We start from the raw sequence: 9,252 nt of genomic DNA, 5'->3' as shown, positions 1-9,252 counted from the left end.
TATTTTGCATACTATTTTTATTTTCTGTCCTTCCTACCACATACCTCCCTTGAAGTAGAGCAGGCTACCCCTTAAGTTGGGGTGAAAGAAAAAGGGGAAGAGAAAATGAGAGAGAGAAAAATAATGGACATTTCAACATTTTATCCAGCCACATTTAAATCCACTTTTCTGGCATGTAGGAGTCTGTATATATATTTTTATATATATATATATATATATACATTTCTGGGATCATGAGCAATTAAGTGGTGATGAGTAATCAGCATTCAGAAGCTCCTTTTGATTTTGTTTTCCTCATACTTTTAAAAACCTATGTAAGAAACACATATTCAGTGTAGAAAAATAAAAAGACAAATATTAGACTAAATTAAAAATTACTTGAAATCTCAGAAATAATCCCCTTACTCTAACTTACCATCAACCAGTCAATGGAAGAAACCAAGAATAGAAATAAGGAATGAAGCACTGAAGCATGTGAAACTCCAGTGCCAGAAGATTCTGAGACTCAATGCCTGTCTTTCTTGGGGCTTGGTGGTTTCATGTTTTGCCATGGCTGATGTACAGTGTCACATTAACCATCCCCACTGGATAACACTCTTTGGTTGTAAGTGACAAAAAAACCCAACTCAGGTTTATTTATACAAAAATAAATAGAAATAGGATATCTGCTCAAACTGTATAAATCTGAATGCCAGCACTACATGATCTTTAGCATGTTACTACCTCTTAAAGCCTCTGCTTCCTCATCTGGAAAATGGCACGTCTCTTCTTGTGAGATTGTTACAGGGAAATGAGGCATGTGCCTGGCACATAGTAACCACTCCATGAATGGTAGCTAGTGTCTGCAGTAATTAAATCGTATTTGGTTTCTTGAAGAGTGGGGAAAGTTGTGTGGCTAGCATTTTACTACTAGAGGAAGTTGAAAGGCAGGAAACGGGGAATGAGGCAGAGCTTTCCTTCTCATGTGTTCTTATCCTCATGAAGTCCACCACGACTATGCAAAGATTGCTGGTGTGGACAGCCGTACGCTGACATCCTATCTTATCCACAATGCCCTGAGTGACTATTTCCTGATTAACAGGCAGACTTCTGTAGCCAGAGTCCAGGAAAACTCCATATTTCATCAATCGTGAAGGGAGACTTTGCCAGAGCTTATCTGGAGAGCTGAGAATTCTGCAGTTTGAGATGGTGATTTCTACATCTCAAAAGGATGCCGAAACCTGTGTCAGACACCTCTGACAGCTTAAAGCTGCTCCTTCTACCCAGGGTACCATCAGGAAGAAATAAGTTTCCCCCTCTATCCCTCTTGAGTTCTTGTGGCTGAACGAACAATAAAATTGACACAAGAGAGATTAACAGAAGAAGAAAAGATGAGTTTAATTCATGTTCATGGAGGTCTCATTGAAATGGGACCTAAGAAGTAGCCAAAGAAGACAGCTTTTATACTTTTTAGAAAAGAAACAATAATTTTGAGAGGAATTGGCAGGAAGAAGAAACTTAAGTTTGGGTGCTTAATTAGTTAGGAATTTAAGCAAAGTTTGGGTTTGGGTGGAAGATTAGTAAATAAATAATAAATTTTGTCTACATAGGCTTCTTGGCTTTGAATTCCCTGTCTCTGGTCATAAGGATGTCCTACCTTTTGGAGAAGGAAATGACAACCCACTCCAGTACTCTTGCCTGGAGGATTCCATGGATGGAGGAGTCTGGTAGGCTGCAGTCCATGGGGCCACAAAGAGTCAGACATGACTGAGCGACTTCACTTTCACTTTCTACCTCTTAGTATAGGGAGGGCACTTTTCATATGGGAGATTTATTTCCTACTTTCAGGGAGACAGAAAGGAAGGTCAAAGTGTCCCTCTTGCGTAAACCATTTCTTAAGTAACTTTAATTCAAAAATAATATGCCATTGAGACATGTTTTAGGGTGGCCTGCCCTGGGCCCCAACAGCACACTCACACTTGCTGATTATGTCCTATGTCTATCTTTTTGTCTGCTGCTGCTACTGCTGCTAAGTCGCTTCAGTCGTGTCCGACTCTGTGCAACCCCATAGATGGCAGCCCACCAGGCTCCCCCGTCCCTGGGATTCTCCAGGCAAGAACACTGGAGTGGGTTGCCATTTCCTTCTCCAATGCACGAAAGTGAAAAGTTAAAGTGAAATCGCTCAGTCGTGTCCGACTCTTAGTGACCCCATGGACTGCAGCCTACCAGGGTCCTCCATCCATGGGATTTTCCAGGCAAGAGTACTGGAGTGGGGTGTCATTGCCTTCTCCGTTTTGTCTTTAGGGTCTACTTAATAAATCAACCAGAACTTTGTAAAAACATTTTCAGAAATGATTGACTAAAATCTCTAATTCATAGGTTTTTCAACTTCTCTTACTAAAAATTCAAAGTTTCTTAATGGAATACTTATTAAAGTACACTGGGATATAGTCCATTCTTATCTCGGAACCAAATCAATGTCAATGCCTCAATCAGAATTTGTGATGAACCAACATGTACAAATCTTCAGATCTGCCTTGAAGTGGGCTATAGGCCCCAAAAGGAAAGTACCATTTCTCATGAAGTCCCAGAAACAGGATGGTGAGACCATAAGATGCTGTCTCTTTTCACACACCAGTTCTGTAGTCCAGGTAGAGCTGCCACCCATTTGAATCATGGCAGACAGGTTTTTCCTAAGTATGGCTAACTGAGTTACAAACTATAGCACCCCACTCAGTCCATTTGTGTGTCTTTTTTTCCTACCAAAATAAAACTCTCCATTAAAACTGAACAGCGATTGGACAATTTCTAATCTTAAATCTCTAATCTTATGCATGAAAGGCAACCTGCAATTTAGAGCAAGATTTAAAGAGGTAGACACATCTCTTAGACTTTTTTCTTACCAATCTGCTTCAATAGATGGGAATCTTTGTTTAAACTGACTCCAGGTCTTTCTCTGTGTTTGAAGAAAACACTAGTCTTTTGTGGTTTCTCCATGTCCCAGTTGCAACTTCCGGAACCCTGATAAGTGTCACCAAAGTTGTAATTTATAACTTTTGGGAGGCCCAGGCTTCCTCTGAGTGAGACATTTATCAGTCTTTGTTATCAAACCACTCGTTTCTTTGCTCTATGTGGTAAAGAAAGCATTTTTCTGCTCCTGGCGACTTGGCAAAACTCTGAATAAGAGAGCAGGATTATGGTCATAGCAGGTGCGTACAGCAGGGTTCTTCCCAAACTCCTTCCCTGTGGTCCTTTTCTAAACAGGAGTCATTGATTTCCCTATTCAAAGAGGCTGATCTATTTTGCCCCGTCATGAGACAGAGAGTAGCTTAAGGAATAAACTTAGTGTCCGAATGCAGCAGATTCTACTTTCAAAAGTTTCCAGGACTTCTCTGGTGGTCCAGTGGTTAACAATCCACCTGCCAATGCAGGGGACACTGGTTCAGTCCCTGGTCTGAGAAAATTTCACACGCTGAGGAGCAACTAAGCCTGTGTACTGCAACTACTGAGCCCCTGAGTCTGGAGCCTGTGTTCCTGAACAGGAGAAGCCATTGCAAATAGAAGCCTGCACATCACAAGGAAAAGTAGCTGCCCCCCTGCCCAATCCCCTCCGAAAGCCTGGGCAGCACCCAAAACCAGCACAGAAAAAAGAAACAAAACCCAAAAACCCACACAGAACGAAACAAAAACGTTTCCAGATTATTATTATTTTTTAATTATCCGTTTAATTTTATTCTGGCTGCTGCACAGGCTTTCTCTAGCTGCGGCGAGCAGGTTGAGTGGTTGTGGCTTGTGGTCCCCAGAGCTTGTGCTCTGTAGTTGTGATGCACAGGCTCAGCTGTCCCATGGCATGTGGGAAGTCCTCCCCACGCTAGGGAAGGAACCCATGTTCCCTGCATTGACAGGGGGATTCTTAACCACCGGACCACCAGGGAAGTCCTCCAGACTACTTCTACCACAGCCATATTAATTTCTTGAAATTAATTTTTACTTTTGTATAGAAACATATAGCTTTAAATATTAAATTATTCCAAAAGTCTCATAAGGAAAAACAGCTACCCTTGTCCAGTTAACTTTATTTTTTAGTTCTTTCTTTTCTTTAGTATTTATCTCTATTTTTCTATGGATATGCATATATGTAATTGGTTGGATGACTTAACTATGGGCTTTCTCACTAGTTAAATGGATATTGCTTTCTTGCTACTTCCTTCTTTTTTCCAGTACTCAAATTCTTGGTTAAATCCATTTCCAGTATTGTAATTATTATGATTGTATAAATACTGTTCATTGCAAAGCCAAAAACCATTCCTCCTTTCCTGTAAACATTTTGATATTATTAGGGTCAATAATTGCTCCTCCACCCCTCTGCCCTCTTTTGCTTAAATGTCTTATTTCTAATGGTCGGATTCTTAACACAGTTGTTCACATAGTTAAATGTATCAGATAACTTCTCAGATAACTTTCAGACAACTTTTCTGCCTCCATTATCTAGATCCAAGCAAATGTCTTACTCTCTGGGCCAGTTATGTAGCTACAGCTCTGGAACTTCCCTTCATAAACCTGGAAATTGCCTGTGCCTGAGTCTGATACCTAGATGACATGACTTTCTCTTTTGGGGTGTATTAACTACCTCATTTTTCATGGACCACATTTTCAAATAGCTTCTTGAGAAAAAAATATATGGGAGAAAAGTCTTTTGATACTTTTCAAGCCTGAATTTTCCTTTATCTTCATAGCTGATAGATAATTCAACTGAGTATAGAATGGACTGAAAATGTTTTTTTTTTTCCCTTAGAATTTTGAACACATTCTTCCATATTTTCTAGTTCCTTATATTACAGTGGAGGAGTGGCCCTTCTTATTCATAGTTATTTTGATATAACTTTTTCTTTCACTTTAGAAACCTCTATTCATCCCTGGTGTTCTGAAATGTTAGCATGATGTGGACCTGTATTCTTTGTACTGGCACTCAATGAGGTCTTTTAATCTTGAAACTCAAGTCTTTTGGTACAAAGAATTGTTCGTAAATGATTTGCTTGATGAGTATCTTCCTTTCTCAATTATCTGTTTTCTGTTTCTAGAATTCCACCTGTTCTCATCATTGTTTTTCACCTTGAGGATCTTTTTCGAATGTCTGTGAATCTTTAGCTGTTTGTTAAGGTTTGATTCGATCACTAAAAAGTTAATCAGGGCTCTGTGTGCATACGTAGGATTCTTCTGGTGATCTTCACTGTAGGACTGTGGTTCTCAATAGGGACAGATCCCATAAAAGGCATTTTGGAAGTTGTGAGAATTTTTAAAAGAGTTATTGGGGTTCTGTGACATAAAAAGAGATATACATATTTGGTCTTTGCTCCTGGTTCCTGACACAAAGCTCCAAAAACCTTTCCAATTTCCTGAGTAATAAGCATGCTAGGAGTGTCTTACTCACGATGCAGGATGGTCACCAGAAGGTCCAAGTCATGATTAGAGGCTTGGAAATTTCCTCACCTCCTATCCTCTGGGGAGAGAAGAGGGGTTAGATATTGAATTAATAATCAATCATGTCTACATGCTGAAGTTGCTATAAAAATTCCTAAACTATAGTGTTCAGAATGTTTCTGGGTTGGCAAACAACACTTAGGTGTTGGGAAGCTGTGCGTGTGTGTTAGTTGCTCAGTTGTGTCCTACCCCATGGACTGTAGCTTATGGATGTAACCCTCCCGGCTCCTCTGTTCTTGGAATTCTCCAGGCAAGAATACTGGAGTGGGTAGCCATTCCCTTCTCCAAGGGTTGGGAGGGTGACGCATCCCAAATTCCTTGGGGACAGAAGCTCCAGCGTTCAGGACCCTTCCAGAATTCATCTTATGCACTTCTTCATCTTGCTGTTTGTCTGTATCCCTTATCATCCTCTAAAAAATAAACTTTTAAATGTCAGCTAATGTTTCTCTGAGTTTTGTGAGTCACTACAGAAAATTATCAAACCTGATGAGGGGCTTGTGGGAATCCCGATTTGATCAGAAGTACAGGTGACAACCTAGGACTTGTGATCGGTGTTGAAACGGGGGCAGTCTGGTGACACTGAGATATTAACCTGTGGGGCCTGCGCTAATTCTGAGTACTTAGTGTCAAACAGGGGCAGTCTGGTGAGACTGAGATATTAACCTTCGGGGCCTGCGCTAATTCTGAGTACTTAGTGTCAAACGGGGGCAGTCTGGTAAGACTGAGATATTAACCTGGGGGCCTGCGCTAATTCTGAGTACTTAGTGTCAAAGCTGAATTGTAGTATGACTAATTGGTGTTGGAGAAATTAGTAGGTGTGAGGAGGAACCTCACACATTTGTGACAGTGTTATGAATGTAGAGAAATGAAGCGGCCTGCTAGTACATAGTATATGGGGGACAAAATGCTAGCTGACTTGCCAAACAGTCCCATAAAACAAAGACTGCCATAGGTCTAGGGTTGCCAGATAAAATAAGGTCACTCCATTGAATTTTAAATGTCAGATAAGCAACAAATATATTTTTTGTATCAGTATGTCTCAAATATTGCCTTTTTATCTGGCAACTTCCCCTGTGCACTCTTAATGTCCTCCTGGACAGTTATGAAGTCATTTTTAGTTATTTGATTCAGGATATCGACACTATTTAATATAAACACACCAAATTTTTTTTTTTGCATAGATTTGCTGTACCTTGAGATTTCCATAGATTTTAATTTCTTCTTTTTTTTCATTTCTAAGAATATAGCTACCATATAAAACCAGGGTGACTGGACTTTGTCTTGTTTTGAACTTGATCAGAGGTTGTTGTTCACCATTTAGAGAGACATATCATGGACATAGCCCTACTTGTGATCAAATACGCTGATATTAGTTTGCAGTTGTAGTTGTCTTACTCATGGGGATTCAAATATACGAAATACAAAGAATCATAAGAGACTACGAGTAACAGTTACACTCCAACAAATTGAACAACCTAGAAGAAATGAATAAATCCCTAAAAACAACAATCTGTCAGGACTGAACCATGATGCAATAGAAAATATGAACAGGGTAATTACTAGTAAGGAGATTGAGTGATTAATAAAAAAACCTCTTGAGGCTCAACTATTTGCTCCTGCTGAGACACTGGTGTGGCTCCAAGGCTCTACCAGCTCATGATTTCTATGGATTCCAGCAACAGAGAGGACAGGATTGAGGGGATATGGGACTGATGGTGCTGGTCCCCTGACCTTCAGCCTGCTGGGAACAAGACTTCTAAAACAATAAATGTGTCTGGAAGGCTGTGGTCCAAGGCTATTTTTGCTGGTTTTAATCAGGGTCTATGGAACCAGAGGGAGCACACAGCTCTCCTGAAAACTGAAGGTGTGTATGTCCAAGATGAAATTGAATTCTCTCTGGGCAGGAGATGTGCTTATGTGTACAAAGCAAAGAACAACACAGTAACTCCTGGCAGAAAATCCAACAAAACCAGAGTTATCTGGGAAAAGACAACTCACACTCAGGAACAGTGGCAGAGTTCATGCCAAATTCGGAAGCAACTTTTGTGCTAAGGCCATTAAACACAGAATTCATGTGATGCTTTTTCCTTCAAAGATTTAAATTTATTGAAAAGTGAATAAAAGTGTAGATTAAAAAAAAGCAAATCTCTCAACAAAAGAAAGTCCAGTGCCAGATGTCTTCACTGGTAAATGCAACCAAATATTCAAAGAAGAATTAGCACCAATCTTTCTCAAACTTGTCACAAAATAGAAGAGGAAGGACTCTTACAATCTCATTTTATGAGGCCAGCATTACCCTGATGTCAAAATAAGACAAGGATTCCACAAGAAAAGAGAATTACATGCCAATATCCCCGATGTACATAGAGGCAAAATCCTCAACAAAATATTAGCAAATCAAATTCAACAAAACATTAAAATGATCATTCACCATTATTAAGTGGGGTTTATCCCAGGAATGCAAAGATGGCTCATCATCCACAAATCAGTCAGTGTGATATACTACATTGACAAAATGCAGGGTAAACATTGTATGATCATCTCGATAGATGCAGGAAAAGCATTTAACAAAATTCAACTTATGATTAAAAACTCTCAACAAAGTCGGTATAGAGGAAACATGCCTTAACATGAAAAGGCCGTATAGGACAAGTCCATAACTAGCATCATACTTAATGGTGAAAGCTGAAAACTTTTCATCTAAGATCAGGAACAAGACAAGAATTTACCCTCATCACTTTTATTTGACATAGTACTGAAAGTCTTAGTCAGAGCAATTAGGCAAGAATAAGAAATAAAAGTTGTCCAAATTGGAAAGGAAGAAGTAAAACCATCACTAGTCGACATGATATTATATGTAGAAAACTCTAAAGACTCCATCAAAAAATTGTTATCTAACGAACAAAAAATTAGTTATCTAATGAACAAATTCGTGAAATTTGTAGGATACAAAATCAGTACACAAAAATATGTTGCATTTCTAAAACAGTAATAATGAGCAATTGGAAAGGGAAATTAATAAAATAATTCCATTTGCAATTGCACCAAAAAGAATAAAATATCTAGGAGTAAATTTAGCTAAGGAGGTAGAAGACCTGTGTATGGAAAAGCACAAGACATTAATGAAAGAAATTAAAGAAGGTTCAAATAAATGGAAAGATATTTCATGCTCATGGACAGAAATAATTAATAATGTTAAAATGTCCCTAATACTCAAAGCAATCTGGCACAATCTAGCAATCAAGCACATTCAGTGCAATGCTTATCAAAATTCCAATGACATTTTCCATAGAACTGAACAAACAATCCTAAAATTCGTATGGAACTATGAAATCCTCTAAATAGCCAAAGTAACCTTGAGAAAGAAGAACAAAGCTGGAAGCATCATGCTTCCTGATTTCAAATTATATTACAAGCTGCCGCTGCTAAGTCACTTCAGTCGTGTCTGACTCTGTGTGACCCCATAGACGGCAGCCCACCAGGCTCCCCCGTCCCTGGGATTCTCCAGGCAAGAACACTGGAGTGGGGTGCCATTTCCTTCTCCAAAGCAATAGTAATCAAAGTAGTATGGTATTGGCGTAAAAACTGACACACAGATCCATGGATCAGAATTCTGATAAAGGATCAGAATAGGAGCCCGGTTTATAGCCATACCACCTTGAATGGACCTGATCTTATCAGAATAGGGAATCCAGAAATAAACCATATATTAATTTATGACAAAGGAGCCAAGAATACACAATTGAAAAATTGGACAGTCACATGGAAAAGAATGAAAATGGACCAGTCTTA

The 9,252-nt window shown here is 39.2% G+C and overlaps 1 pseudogene; it reads left to right on the top strand.

Moving 5' to 3' along the window:
- The first annotated feature begins 1,210 nt into the window (after positions 1 to 1,210).
- LOC109565504 (large ribosomal subunit protein eL33 pseudogene) lies at positions 1,211 to 7,561 on the top strand (annotated as a pseudogene).
- Positions 7,562 to 9,252: the final 1,691 nt, after the last annotated feature.

Source organism: Bos indicus, chromosome 11 (assembly GCF_029378745.1).
Source record: "Bos indicus isolate NIAB-ARS_2022 breed Sahiwal x Tharparkar chromosome 11, NIAB-ARS_B.indTharparkar_mat_pri_1.0, whole genome shotgun sequence".
Lineage (NCBI taxonomy): Eukaryota > Metazoa > Chordata > Mammalia > Artiodactyla > Bovidae > Bos > Bos indicus.
This window is presented reverse-complemented; position numbering and strand designations above follow the sequence as displayed.